This window comes from Musca domestica, unplaced genomic scaffold (genome assembly GCF_030504385.1).
Source record: "Musca domestica strain aabys unplaced genomic scaffold, Musca_domestica.polishedcontigs.V.1.1 36, whole genome shotgun sequence".
Lineage (NCBI taxonomy): Eukaryota > Metazoa > Arthropoda > Insecta > Diptera > Muscidae > Musca > Musca domestica.
The window spans coordinates 374,900-391,142 of NW_026712318.1; the positions used below are offsets into that span (position 1 = coordinate 374,900).

The 16,243-nt window shown below is 35.0% G+C and overlaps 1 protein-coding gene across 1 annotated transcript in view; it reads right to left on the reverse strand.

The window, feature by feature from the left end:
• LOC101896163 (uncharacterized) overlaps nt 1-16,243 on the reverse strand; it is a 192,805-nt gene that overhangs the window by 153,220 nt on the left and 23,342 nt on the right. Inside the window, exon 2 of the mRNA XM_059125948.1 lies at nt 7,683-7,728. The gene's annotated coding sequence lies outside the window, so the exon portion shown is untranslated. The remainder of the gene's footprint in view (nt 1-7,682; nt 7,729-16,243) is intronic.

Genomic DNA, 16,243 nt, shown 5'->3' on the forward strand with positions numbered 1-16,243 from the left:
TTTTTTTTTTTTTTTTTTTTTTTTTTGCAAACTATTTAAATGTTCTAATTGAATTTGCGTGGTGCTAATTGCCGCCTGAGTGTGAAACGAATAATAAATGGATTTTAAAATGCTCCGCGAAATGCCCAATTAGATTGAACAGAGATTTACAAGTCTGCTGCTCATTTAAAGAGAAATAGCTCCATTTTAAAACTTATCTTCTTACTCATATCTGCAACAAAGAAAACTAAGAAGAAGAAGAAACAGAAGAGTCCCGCTATTTACCTTAACATTGACATTTATTCGCAAACGACCGACGATCTGTTATCCGGAAGTTTATTTTGTTTAATCAAGTGATGACAACGTAAACAATCAATTGGTAAACATTGCTCCTCCACAGCACACAGCTTTTTTTGTTTTTGGTTTTTTTTTTTTCTTTTAAAAGGACATTGAACTTGCATTCGTTTTGCTTTGTCTCCTACCGCTCTGTGTTCTCCGTTGGCTGGTTGCGCTGTTCAACAAGACCAAATATTGATTGTATGATGACGCTCTAAATATTTAAATTATATGTGTGTATATATGTGCGTGTGTTTGCATAAAAAAACTGTGCAAATATTCCTTTCAACAGCAACAACACCAACAACAACAAGTTGTAAATTATGGACTTTAGAGTGGTATTTTTTCTTAAAAGAAAAAAAAAACAAAACATTTCAAAGTTTGTGGTTGGGCGCCAAAGGTGCCATAAAAATTATCCACGCAAAAATAGTGATCCTCGGCTATTTACTCACAATGTGTTACAAGCTTACAAACATTATAGATCACACTATTGATATTTGGTTTTACAACCGCATAGCATTGGTTGTAGCCTTAGGTCCATGTAGAGACATGTATGAGAGTGAGATAAGGAGAGAAATGGAGGAGTAGTTCTAGGAGTCTTGAAACTCCTATTTGAGAAATTAAAAGAGGACTTTAATGGGATCGAAAGAAGACCTTTAAAAGGTTCTTTAGAGAATGAATGAGATATTGAAAAAAAGAGAGGAGTAGTTCTAGGAGTCTTGAGATTCATTTTTGGGACCATTAAATAGGCATTTAATAGAATCGAGGGACGACCTTCAAAAGGTCCCCTAGAGAAGACATTCAAAGGGTCTTCTACATAAAGGAGACGTTTGACAGGAGTTTTACAGAATGTAGCCCTTTTACAGTTCTCCTACAGAGATAATGCATTTAACAGGTCTCCTACAGATAGAAGACTTCTAAAAGGTCTTATGAAGATAGATGACATTTAATTGGTCTTCTACAGAGATAAGATCATTAAGAGGTCTTCTACGGATAAAAAGCCTTTAAGAGGCCTATCCATAGAATACTTTCAAGAAACTGTCCTTAGCTAGAAGGCCTTTAAGAGGTCTTCTATAGGTTTAACAAGTCTTCTATAGATAGGAGACCTTAACAGGTATTCTATAGATAGAAGGCATTAAAAGGTCCTCTATAGATAGAAAACCTTAAGAGGTCTTCTATTTATAGAAAAACGTTAAGGGGTCTTATTCAAAAGAAATACCTTTTAACAGGTCATCTACAGATAGAAGGCATAAATGAGTATTTTACAGATAAGAGCAGATAAGCATTTATAGTTCTTCTACAGAGAAAAGACCCTTAACAGATCTTCTATAGATAGAAGAGACTTGACAGGTCTTCTATAAATAGAAGACCCCTAAAGGTATTTTATAGATAGAAGACCCCTAACAGGTATTCTGTAGATAGAAGGCCCTTAACAGGTCCTAACAGGTCTTCTGTAGAGAGAAGACCTTTATCAGGTCTTCTTCAGAGAAAAGACCTTTAACAGGTCTTATTCGGAGAAAAGACCTTTAACAGCTCTTCTGTGGAGAGAAGACCTTTAACAGATCTTCTGTAGTGAGAATACCTTTAAAAGATCGTCTGTGGTGAGAAGACCTTTAAGAGATCTTCTGTAGAGAGAGAATCTTTCACAGGTGTTCTGTAGGGATACAACCTTTAACAGGTCTTCTGCAGAGAGATGACCTTCAACAGGTCTTCCGGTTAAAAATATTTTCTAGATAGAAGTACTTTAACAGGTCTTCTATAGAAAGAAGATCTTTATTAGGTATTCCGTAGGCCTTCTATAGAGAAAATACTTTTAACAGGTTTTCTGTAAAGAGAAGACCTTTAACATATCTTCTGTAGAGAGAAGACCTTTAACAGGTCTTCTGTAGTGAGAAGACCTTTAAGAGATCTTCTACAGGTGGAGGACCTTTAACAGGATTTCAAGAGAAGGAGGACCTTTAAGCGGTTTTTTAACAGAAGGAGAATCTTTAACAGCTCTTTAACAGAAGGAGAATCATTAAAAGGTCTTTAAAAGCAGAAGAACCTTAAACAGATAAAATACCTTTTACAGGTCTTCTGCAAATAGAACATGTCGTCTACAAAGGGAGGACATTTAACGGATTTTCTACAGAAGGTGGATATGTAACAGTTGTTCAACAGAGTGAGGACCTTTAACAGGACTTCAACCAAAGAAGAACTTTTTACAGCTTTTTGACAGAATGAGGACCTCTAATAGGTTTTCAACAGAATAGGAACTTTTAATAGGTCTTCAACAGAAGAAGAACTTTTAACAGCTTTTTGACAGAATGACGAGCTTTAACAGAGTTCTACAAAAGGAGGACCTTTAACAGGTTTTTATACAGAAGGAGGATCTTTCATTGATTTTTCAACAGAAGGCGAATCATTAACAGGTCTTTAAAAAAAGAAGAACCATTAACAACTCTTTAAGAAAAGGAAGATCTTTATCAGGTCTTCTACAGATAAAATACCTTTTACAGGTCTTCTACAAATAGAAGATGTCGTCTACAAAGTTAGGACCATTAACATGTCTTCAAGAGAAGAAGATTTTTTAACAGGTCTTCAACAGAAGAAGAACTTTTAACAGCTTTTTGACAGAATGAGGACCTACTACAAATAGAACATGTCGTCTACAAAAGGAGGACCTTTTATGAATCTTCTACAAAAGGTGGGCCATTAAAAGTTTTTCAACAGAAGGAGGACCATTAACAAGTTTTCAACAGAAGGAGAATCTTTAACTGGTCTTCAACAGAAGAAGAACTTTTAACAGGTCTTTTACAAATGAAGAACTTTTAACAGTTTTTGACAGAATGAGGACCTTTAAAAGGTTCTACAAAAGGAGGACCTTAAACAGGCTTTTTAAAAGAAGGAGGACCTTCAACCAGGTTTCCATAGAAACCCGGAAGAATAAGAACCTATAACAGCTCTTTAAGAGAAGGCGGACCTTTGTCAGGTCTTCTACAGATAAAAGACCTTTAGCAGGTCTTCTATAGAAGGAGGATCTTTAACAGATCTTCTGCGGATAAAAGACCTTCAATACTTCTTTCACTTCTGCCAACTCACCTCGTGTATTTTTTGGCAGATTTGAGTCGATAGGCCATAAATTTTGTCAAGTTTATTTACAGATTGATGTCTGATCTTACAGATGGATAACTTGAGTTTGGTAAATGCTTGACAGAACATGTTTAAAATTGACACGATTTATTGACCACATACGTAGTGTATTTCAGTATGTCCACTATTATACCAATCACATACTAGATCCATGTGGTAGGAATCAAAGAATTGTTGCTAACTTTTTTCCATTCATGAACGTCAATAATTGAAAAATAAATTTTTGTTTTGTTTATTTATTTTTATTCATTCGATCCGAACTTGTTTGTGATCTGGGCAATTTGCAAAAACCAAATCAAAGCCAAACAAATAAACTAAGCGCCATATAAAAAGCAAACACGAATGTGTGTTGTATTGAAATGTTTGTTTTACATTCAATATCTTTGTCTGTCTACCGGCCGGCTGTCGGATTGTCTTGCATGCATGATAGTTGTCATTTTGATTGAGGGCAAGTGTGTCAGCATAAAAACATTCCAAATGTAGGGGGGAAATTGAGACGGACAGCTTAAGATCTTTGTGTCATTGTCCGATATTGGTGAGCACGCACACACACCCACCTCCCCCCCAAAAATAAAATACCGGCAGTGGGTTTGGTTCGTCATGTCAGATTGTGTTGTTCTTCTTGTTTTCCTTTCTTCAAAAACACAACAAGAACTTTCAGAATCCATTTAAGAAACCTTCAATGAAATGAAAGGCTTCTGGCGAACATACAAATTTCTGGACAGCCATGAAAAGTGATCAATCAATTTGGTTGGGTGGCAGGCAAAAGAAGACAAATTCTTGTAAACACACATACATACCTATTTCCACATGTGTGTGTGTGTGGGTACATGGGATTTAAATTGGAAATTATAATGAATTAAGATTTTATGGCATCATAATACTTTTCCGCATTGCATTTAAAAAAAAATAAAGAGTGTCTTATCGCTACTCAGTTGCAGCATGTTGCATCAAACCCAAATGTTAATTCCTGTAAGCTAAAGTGCCGTGTCAAATCGATCATCGATTATTTTAGGGGATTTAAATTCCGGGAAGATGTTGTGAAAAGTTTTAACATGAACTGTGTTCATTTCTTTTCAAACCGACTGTGATGAATGATGTTGGGCAACAATTTTTGAAAATAATTCGATATTGGGAGACCCAAAAAGAAAGAGTGACTTCTTATCAAGAATCGATGTACTACTCCACTATTAATGGAGGAATAATGAGGAACTAACCAAGTGAGGTTTGTTGGCATCAAATTTTAACAAAAACACCAAGATAGGACTTGGTATCGAAGGCTGGTCACGAGGTAGCCAAAATAGTTTAAAGGGAGTTTTTAAGCATAAAGGGTGAGAAGAAAAAACCACAACCAACTTCAGACTGTTGTAATTTCAAAACCACTCGTCCGACAGCTTTTAAAATTATTCCAGTGACAGCTCATTATGTTGTTTACAAGCATAACAAGTTAAAAAGCAGTAAGTTCGGCCGGGACGAATTTGGAAATTTTCAAATAATAAAATCCCTTAAAAATTCTTTTAAAATCTTAAAAATACCGTATACAACCATTATATTGGGGTCTATACGACGTGGACCCACATAGGCAATGTTTGTTATAAGCCATTACCATATTATTAACGGTAAATAAAGTAGCATCATCAAAATACCGTATATAGGTTGGTACCGTTATATCGGAGCTATACGAAGACTGGACCTGCATAGACAAGTTCTCTCACAGGCTGTAGCATCCATTACGAACTTCAAATACGACATCCTAAACAAGTAATGTGAGTATTGCACCTCAAATCATCAAAATACCGAATATAGGGAGGTACTGATATATGTCACCTATACGAAGACCTGGACCTGCACAGACAATTTTCTGTCATAGGCTGTAGTATCCATTACGAATCTCAAATACCAAATTTGGAACAACTGCGGAGAATAATGTCCCTAAAATCATCAAAATACCGAATATAGGGAGGTACCGTTATATGGGGGCTATATGAAGACGTGGACCTGCATAGACAATTTACTGTCTTAGGCTGTAGTATCCATTTCGAATTTCAAATACCAAATTTGAAACAATTCCGGTGAATAATGTCGCTAAAATCATAAAAATACCGAATATCTAGAGGTACCGTTATATAGAGGCTATACGAAGACGTGGACCTGCCCAGATAATTTTCTATCATAGACTGTAGTATCTATTTTGAACTTCAACTACCAAATTTTAAACAATTCCGGTGAATAATTTTGCTGTTATATGGGGGCTATATGAAAACGTAGACCTACATGACCCATTTACGAACTTAACCTGCCTACTGGGAAAATAAACACGTTTAACCTTCTATACCAATTCGTTCGAAAGATAACGTGATTACAACAGACAGACAGACGGACATCGCTAAATCGACTTAGAATTTTATGCTGATCAAGAATATATACACTTTGTTGGGTCTGTCATGAGTATTTCGAGGAGTTACAAACGGAATGACAAAGTTAATATACCCTCCATAGTATGGTGGAGGGTATAAAAATAAAGGTTGAAAATCAGTTATATTCCCCCAGAAACGACTGAATTATTGGAAGAAAGAATATGTAATTTTTTTCGGAGGTAGCACCGATGCCCGGCATATTCACTTTACCGGGTATTTTTTTGACCTGTTTCCCATAACTTCTTGTTCCTTTTTCTTTTTTCATATCCCAATATCACACCTATTTTTACAGGCTACCTCAAACGTGGATTTTTAAAGAATATGTTTTCATACTCCACCATCAGACATTCAACCATGGATTTGTTTAGGAATTGTCTTTCATACTCCAACTTCAGACCTTCAAACGTAGATTTCTTTGAAGATTTTTTCATCATATTTTCGTGAATTTTTTGATTTTTTCATACCCCAGCATCAGACCTTCAAAACGTTAACTTTTTAAAGATTTGATTTCATATCCCAACATCAAACCTTCAAACGTGGAGTTTTTAAGACTAATTTTACCGGCTACCTCAGACCTTCAAACGAGGATTTTTTAAAGAATATGTTTTCATACCCCAACCATTAAACGTAGATTTTTTTAGGAATTGTCTTTCATACTCCAACATCAGACCTTCAAATGTGGATTTATTTTAAAAGTATTCTTTCATACCCCAACATTGGGCCTTCAAGCGTGGATTTTTTACAGAATATTTTTTCATAACCCAACATAAGACCTTCAAACAGAGATTTTTTCATACCCCAGCAGCAGATTTTTAAGGATATTTTTCATACCCCAAACATCAGACTTAATAACTGGTAGGACAAAATGTGAATTTTGTAGCATGGTAGCACCCTTGACGGGCGTATTAACATTTTCCAAAACAGACCCGAAAATTGCATTCCAGCCACTCTATTTCCCAGACCCTGGTTGCCCATAACGTATCGCTTTGCATAAATTAAGTAATAGCGGAATGAATGTGTGCCATTATCTGGAATTCCAAGTTTTAATTGATTAATATTTTTCAATCTGTTCAATTAAAAAAATGTACTACTTAATTTATTTAAATACAAAGTAATTTCCGTTATCAGTTATTTTTAGCTAAATAATGTATAATACATTATTTGCTACGTTGTTGCTGTTGTTGCCTGTATACGACAAATATTAAATTGTAACTAAATTGACATATTGTGTAAAATAACTCAGTCTCCGATGTTGTAATTGATTAAGTTGCCTTGGTTCATTTGGCAGTTTAATGGTTGGCTGACACCACCGGTATTACCCCTATCAACATCTGCACCCAGTTTCAATGATCGGATCACACTGTTGCCTGGTAAGCAGTTTTTTTCTCTCCCTCTCCACTACACATCAAAGCCATTCCATTTATGTTGTAGACTGAATTTTAAGATTAGATTTCAATCACCGGATTGCATTCGAAATTCTAACTGGATTATTGCAAATTGTTTTGCATACAGTCGAACATGGTTACAATGGACTTGTATTGTAAAAATATTTTATTTTTCACCAACCATTGTTTGTTGTCCATCATACTTGTACTCGACTGTTCGCTGTCCATTCGAACTGAGCTGCATAGTAATTTGTATGTGGAAACGTGATTGTTGTCTTAATTGTGCCAAGTGTTTTAATTGGTACGCAAAATTATAATAATAAAATCATCAATTAAATACTCCTACAAAATGCTATGTATGTTGTTGTACTTTGTTCAGACATTAATGCAGTTTGCATATCAATGTGACAAAAACAAGTGTGTAATTACTCACCTCTTATGGCAAAGCAGGAATATTTCTTGGGGGTTTAAATTAATACCTGAAAAAAGAAGAAAATATTTTTAGTTAACTATGTTCGAAATTTACATAAAATGGGTGGCCTAAAAATTATTATTTTTTCTTTCATAATATATGGATTTTTTATTAGATTTTTTTTTAAAGATTATCTTTTAAACCCCAACATCAGACCTTAAAACGTGGATTTTTTAAGGAATTGTCTTTCATACTTCAACATCAGGCCTTCAAACGTGGATTCAGACTTTCAAACGTGGATTTTTTAGGGATTTTCTTTCATACTTAAACATCAGGCCTTCAAACGTGGATTCAGACTTTCAAACGTGAATTCAGACCTTCAAACGTGGATTTTTTAAAGAATGTTTCGTACCCCAACATCAAACCTTCAAACGTGGATTCAGAACTTAAAACATGGATATTTTTAAAGAATTTTCTTTCGTACCCCACCATATAATCTTTGAACGTGGATTCCTTAAAGATTTTGTCCGACCTTGAAACGTGGATTTTTTAAAGAATACTTTTTTATACCCCAATATCAGAACTCCAAACGCGAATTTTTAAAGAATACTTTTTCATACCCCAATATCAGACCTTCAAACGTGAATTTTTTAAAGAATACTTTTTCATTCCTCAACTATAGACCTTCAAACGTGGATTTTTATATTCTCCACCATACTATATATTAATTTTATACCCTCCACAGGGTATATTAATTTTATCATTCCGTTTGTAACTCCTCGAAATACTCATGTCAGACCCAACAAAGTATACATATTCTTGATCAGCGTAAAATTCTAAGACGATTTAGCCATGTCCGTCTGTCTGTCTGTGTGTCTGTCTGTCCGTCTGTCTGTTGTAATCACGCTATCTTTCGAACAAATTGAGATAGAAGGCTAAAATTTTGCACACATGTATATTTTGCCAGTAGTTAAGTTCGTAAATGGGCCATGTAGGTCCAAGTTATCATATAGCCCCCATATAACGGTACCTCCTGATATTGGGTTTTTTGATGATTTTAGCGACATTATTCACTGGAATTGTTTCCAATTTGGCATTTGAAGTTCGTAATGAATACTACAGCCTAAGACAGAAAATTATCTGTACAAGTCCACGTCTTCGTATAGCCCCCATATAACGGTACCCCCCGATATTCGGTATTTTGATGATTTTAACGACGTTATTTACCGGAATCGTTTCAAATTTGGTGTTTGAAGTGCGTAATGGATACTACATCCTAAGTCAAAAAATGAGCCATGTAGGTCCACGTCTTCATATAGCCCCGATATAACGGTACCCCCCCCCCCCCCCCCCCCCCCCCCGATATTCGGTATTTTGATGATTTTAGCGACATTATTTACCGGGATTGTTTCAAATTTCGCATGTGAAGTTGGTAATGCCTTCGCCTTCGTATAGCCCCTACATAACGGTACCTCCTATATTCGGTATTTTGATGATTTTAGCTACATTATAAATAGATTTTTCTTCAGGTTTCGCATTTAAATATTGTAATAACTTATGACAAAAGTTGCTTATGCAGGTCTACGTCGTCGTATAGGCATTCGGTATTTTTAAGATTTAAACAGAATTTTAAACGGCCGAACTTACAGCTTTTTTACTTGTTTAAATAATACTTTACGTTTTCATATCCCAGCAACAGACCTACAAAATTGGAGTTTTTAAAGGATTTTTTTATACCCCATCTAATCGTTGATTTTTTTAAGGAATTGCATTTAATACTCTAACGTGGATTTTTAAGGAAATTTGGCTAATACCCCAACATCAGACCTTCAAACGTGGATTTTTTTAAAGAAAATTTGCTCATACCCCAATACCAGACCTTCAAACGTTGATTTTTTAAAGAAAATTGGCTCATACCCCAACATCAGACATTCAAACGTGGATTTTCTAAAGAAAATTTGCTCATACCTCAACATCAGACATTCAAGTGTGATTTTTTTTAAGAAAATTCCTCATACCCCAATATAAGAACATCAAACTTTGATTTAAAAAAAAAAAAAAATGGTTATACCCCAATACCATAACTTCAGACATTGATTAAAAAAAAAAAAAAACAGATTTTCAAACATTAATTTTTTAAACAAAATTTGATTATACCCCAACATCAGAACTTCAAACTTGAATTTTTTAAAGAAATTTTGTTCATCTTTTTTTAAAGAAATTTTGCTCATACTCCAACATCAGACCTTCGAACGGGTATTTTTTTAAAGAAAATTTGCTCATACCCTAATATTAGACCTTCAAGCATGAATTTTTTAAAGAAACTTTGCTCAAACCCCAATATCAGTCCTTAAAACCTGGATTTTATAAATAAATGTTGCTCATACTTCAACATCCGACTTTCAAACGCGGATTTTTCAAGAAAATTAGCTCATACCCCAATATCAAACCTTCAAACGTGGATTTTTTAAAGAAAATTTGCTCATACCCCAACATCAAACCTTCAAACGTGGATTTTTTAAAGAAAATTTGCTCATACCCCAACATCAGACCTTTAAACTTGGATTTTTTAAAGAAAATTAGCTCATACCCCAACATCACACCTTCAAACGTGGATTTTTAAAAGAATATTTTTTATCAACTCTTTAGGAGTGTTGTCTTTTAGCTTCAACATTTACCCGATGGTATCCTCAATATCGAACTAGCTTCAAACAACGTCATCTCCATTTTTTTCTGGTCCATTCAACAACGTTGTTAAAGAAAATAATAATTGTAAAATTTCAATTGTATAAATATTTACGAAATAGGAAAACTGTCAATAAAACAAACAATCATTATTCCAAAGGTTTGTTTTTTTTTTTTTTTTTTTTGGTTTTAGTTTTGGTTTTGGATGCAGCAGTATGCCAAGAGATCGTCTTGCCATTGTGTGTCCACCAAGCAGTAGCTACCAACCAGCAGCATCTATAAATAGGGACCATCAGTGTAAACGGTCCTCGGTCTTGGGTGCAAAAATGCTTTTTTTTTTATTAACTTTTGCATTTTATGCATAATGCCAGCCAATGACAACACAGCTATGTACACAAAGATGATGAAGAAGAGGATGATGGTGGCGGCGATGATGATGATGGCGATGACTGCATCATAAATTATTCGGGCATTCCACTCACTGCTAAGCTCATTCGTCCCATGGTCTGTTCATTTGCTCCATTCATTCATTTATTCAGTCAGTCAGCCAGTCGTCAGTTTGTCTTTCGTCAGACAGATAGTCAATTTCAAATAGTTTCCATGCACCCACAACAGTCAGTCAACAAACCCGGCAAACGGTTTTCAAGAAAAATATGGTCATTGAGTTGGATGTCTATCTCGCCTCGTTGATATGGCTGGCAGTTGACAGTATTTCTTCATCTCCACTTTTGTTTGGACTGTCCGTCCGTCCGTCCGAAGCTGTGAACGGCTATTTATGGTTGTGAAAATGCAATTCGTTACCACAACAATTCCAGTACGGTCTAGTCTCTGCCTGCTATTGTTATGGCTCTTTGCAATGCAATTGACTCCTCTCATTGATGGACTGGTTATGTGTGGGGGACCCAATGGCAGGATAGATGGACGGATGGATGGATGAATAACATTGGCTACATGAATTATTATTGTTAACTTTTTGTCTATGAGTTAAGTCTTGAGGACTGAACGGGTTTGCTTGTTGTTCTTGTTAACTGTAGCTGTGAAGTTTGCTTTCAGATAACCGTATTGAAAGACAAGATGCAATTTTGTCGACTATTAAAATGCAAGCTGAAGAAAAATGAAACAACTGACATGCTACCGTTTTGTCAACAAAGCGTCAACATCGGACAGTGAGCTGAAATGGGAAGATGGACAGATAAAGAAGAGGGAATTCAGTTAAAAGAGGAGTATTTACTGTGAGTATGCGATCCTTCAAAAGTGTATTTATTAAAAAATATTTTTTCAGACCCCAACATTCAACATATAAATGTGGATTCAGACCTTTAAACGTGGATTTAAAGAAAATATCGTTTTATACCCCAAACTCTAACCTTCAAACTTAGATTTACTCCTTCAAACATGAATTTTTAAAAAATATCGTTTCATACCCCCAACATCCAACCTTCAAACTTAAGTTCAGTCCTTCAGACGCAGATTTTTTGAAGAATATTTTTTTCATACACCTGCATGTAACCCCAACTTAAGACCATCAAACGTGGATTTTTAAAGAACATCAGATCTTCAAACATCGATTTTTAAGGAATATTTTTTCAGGAAACATAAACCTTCAGACGTACATTTAAAAAAAAATCCTCTGCTCATACCCCAACATCAGACCTTCAAATCTGGATTTTTTAAAGCATAGTTTTTAACCCAACATCAGATAATTAAAGGTGGATTTTTTAAAATTTTTTTAGCGCAACATCAGACCTTCTGCCTTTGCTTTTTTAAAGAATATTTTTTCAGGCAACATCAGACCTTCAAATATGGATTTTTAAGCAACAAACGTCGATTTCTTAAAGAATATTTTTTCATGTAACGTCAGAATCTTAAACATGGATTTTTTAAAGAATATGTTTCCAGGCAACATCAGACCTTCAAACATGGATTTTTGAGCAACAGACCTTCAAGCATGGATTTTTAAGGAATATTTTTTTCAGGGAACTTCAGACCTTCAAACGTGAATATTTTAAAGAATATTTTTCGAGGCAATATCAGACTCTCAAATGTGTTTTTCACGCAATATTTTTTCAGGCAACATCAAACCTTCAAACATGGAATTTTTAAACAAAGTTTGCTCAACTCAAATATCAAATTTTCCAATGTAGACTTTTTAAGGATAATTTGCTCAAACCCCAACCTCAGACCTTCAAACTTGAATTTTTTAACGAAAAATTTCTCATGCCTCAATATCATACCTTTTCCATACATCAACATCCAACCTTCAAAGGTGGATTTTTAAACAGGTTTTTTATGCCTCAACATTCGACCTTCAAACGTGAACGGGAACATACCCCTTCAAACGTGGATTTTTTACAGAAAAATTTTTGAGGGAACAATAACATTTTTAAGCCAACATCAGTCCCTCAAACGTTTTAAGGAATATTTGTTCAGGCAACATGGATTTCAAACATGTATTTTTTTAAGAATATTTGCTCATACCCCCATTTTAGACCTTCAAACATGTTTTTTAAAGAAAATTTGCTCATACCCCAATATTAGACCTTCAAACATGTTTTTAAAGAATATTTCTTTCAGGCCTCCAAACATGGTTAATTATTTAAATTAATTTTTTCGAGACAATATCAGACCCTCAAACGTGTGTTTTTTTAAGTTATATTTTTTCAGGCAACATCACACCTTCAAACGTGATTTTTACTGAATTTTCTTTCAGACCCTTAAAAGTGCTTTTTTAAAAGAATATTTTTTCATACCCAACATCAGACCTCCAAACGCTGATTTTTTAAAGTAAATTTCCTCATACCTCAACATCAGACCTTCTACGTGGATTTTTTAAAGAAAGTTTGCTCATACCCCAACATCAGACCTTCTACGTGGATTTTTTAAAGAAAGTTTGCTCATACCCCAACTTTAGGCCTTTTAACGTGGATTTTTTAAGGATATTTTTTCATACCCAACATCAGATTTTCAAACGTGGATTTTTTAAGGATATTTTTTCATACCCAACATCAGATTTTCAAACGTGGATTTTTTAAGGATATTTTTTCATACCCAACATCAGATTTTCAAACGTGGATTTTTTAAGGATATTTTTTCATACCCAACATCAGATTTTCAAAGGTGGATTTTTTAAGGATATTTTTCATACCCAACATCAGATTTTCAAACGTGGATTTTTTAAGGATATTTTTTCATACCCAACATCAGATTTTCAAAAGTGGATTTTTTAAGGATATTTTTTCATACCCAACATCAGATTTTCAAACGTGGATTTTTTGAAGAAAATTTTATCCCAACATCATACCTATTTCATACCTTAACATTCAACCGTCACACATGGCATTTTTAAAGAGTTTTTTTTCACACAAGATCGGACCTTCAAATATGAATTTTTTGAAGGATTATTTTTTTTTTTTTTCCAAACAAGATCAGCCCTTCCTCTTGAGGCAACATCAAATTTTTTTAAAGGATATTTTTTTAAGCAAACTTTAGACCTTCAAACATGGTGTTTTTTTTAAAGAAATTTAAAATGCTTCATATCCGAACATTCAACCTTCAAAGTGAACATCAGACCCTTAAATGTGGAATTTTTAAAGAACGGATCTTCTAATATGGATTTTTTGAAGAAATTTTTTACATAAGATCAGACCTTCCTTTTGAGGCAACATCATATTTTTTTTAAAGGATATTTTTTGAGGCAACTTCAGACCTTCAAACATGGTGTTTTTTTAAAGAATTTGTGTGTTTTCAGTCTTTCAAAAATGCATTAAAAATCTACGTGACTTTGTTAATAAATCACCGGCCGTCGGAGCGGTGCAACAAAAGACAATGGGTGTGTGTGTGGCCAATAAATTGTAATTGCCAAATATTTCACAAAACAAAAAACAACAATCACTTCATCTTCATTACAAAAAAAAAAAAGTTGGTTCATTCGTTTGATTGTTTGGATGTCTTTATTTTGTTTGAAAACATCAAAATATTTAACTTCCGTTCCAGATGTTGTGCTATGCAGTCGCCCCACATGGGAGTTTTTCTTTTTCTCTCATCTATTTTTGTTGTCTTTCTTTTGTATTTTCTTTCTTTCTATTCTATTCTAATTAATGGTTTATTTGCTCAAAACTGTAATATGCTTGTTGATCTTCTCCATCATCATAATCAGAGATTTTGTGTTACGCGGAAACTTTCCACAGCAACAGGTACTTGAGACTGCACTAAATTTTCACTCTGCCAATCACTTGGAAAAGCAATAGCCATCTCACCCACAGATGGGTGTAATTGGACATGGCGAGGGGCATTTGTGTGATTTGCTTTTTATATTTGGGAATAGCCACTCCGTGGGATATTTTTTTTTTTTTTTTGGATTTTGTTAAGATAACAAATTACAACATTTGTTTACATTGCAGGTCCCAGGGGGGTTGGTGGTGATGGTAGCCATGATAATATATACATGTCTTTATTTCAATCGGAAATTCATGGTGGTATCTTTTTTAATGGAAAAATGCAATGAGTTGGTGATAGCTCCAAAAATATCTTAGTACCGTGTATTTAGGGCAGAATTGACATAATTTTTTTGGATGTGAAAGAATTTCGGTAACTGAGGAGAAATTAAAATATTTTTAAACTTTTGAAAATAAGATACGAATATTTTGCTGATAATATAAAATACTGATAACAAACTACAGACTACAGCGGGTATACAGGGTGAGATAAATTACAACAAAGTCAAACGCCATAATTTTTACATATATTTTTTTTAATTTTATTGAATGAAAGCAAAACATGTCGGATGTAGTATCAAATTTTAGAATAAGTTTAGATTTGTTCGAATTGGTCAACTCTGGTACGAATTATGGTCTTCATATGGCCAATGAAACCGTCACACGCTGGCCGAGTGTTGCTCTGCGGTATTTTGACGAGCCATTACCGGCGAAGCGCTTGCTTGAGGTGATCGGTATTGGTATTTGGTATTTTTTAGTGCCAACCTCCAGACACTCCAAAAAATACTTCAGATACAACAGTCCAACTGATTGATATCCGGAGATTTTGGTGGCCATTGTGCGCTGGAAATGAAACGAGGAACCTCATTTTGTAACCAAATGATGGTGCTGAGTCCTGTTGGAATGTCCAAGGTCTGTGGCTAAAATGTTTGCGTGTTCGGCATTTATTCTGGTGCCACGGTCGATTTATACGAGCGGAGAGCGACCATTGGTTGCTACGGCGGACCACACCATCACCATGACCGGCGCTTGAGTTCTGGTGGCCAACCGAAGGTGCACATTTTCAACTGACATTTTAGGCAAGTAAGCACGATCATTTTGTTCGTTTGCTGGACAACGAATGTTTTCTCATCGGAGCGGAGAAAGCCAAATTCGGCAGTTCAGCACTTTCAGCCAAGCGAAACAACTCTGTAGCACTTTTGAGTCTATTTTCTTTCCGTTGCGTTTAAGTTCTTCCACTTCTTGGAATTTCCAGAGCTCAATTTTCAATATTTGCCGAATGGAATATTGCGATATGTTCAGCTCACGAGCCATTTTCCGGCCACTGCGACGTGGGTTTCGATCAAGTCGCTTCTTTAATTTTCGAACCATTTCTGCTGATTTCCTTGACGTCGGGCTACGCTACCAGTATCACGGTAACGGGCGATGGTACGAAACACAAAAGATTTATTCACATTTAAATGCTGGAGTGCTCTAACGATAGCCACTTGTGGTTTTCCAGCCAAATATAAAGAAATCACACTATCCCGCTTGAATTCCGTCACGAATAACTTATTTTTTCTGGAAAATTCTCTACAAAATGCTTCTGTACGCTTGTAAACAATATAATGAGCTGTCACTGGAATAATTTTAACAGCTGTCGGACGAGTGGCTTAGAAATGACAGCAGTCTGAAATTCGTTGT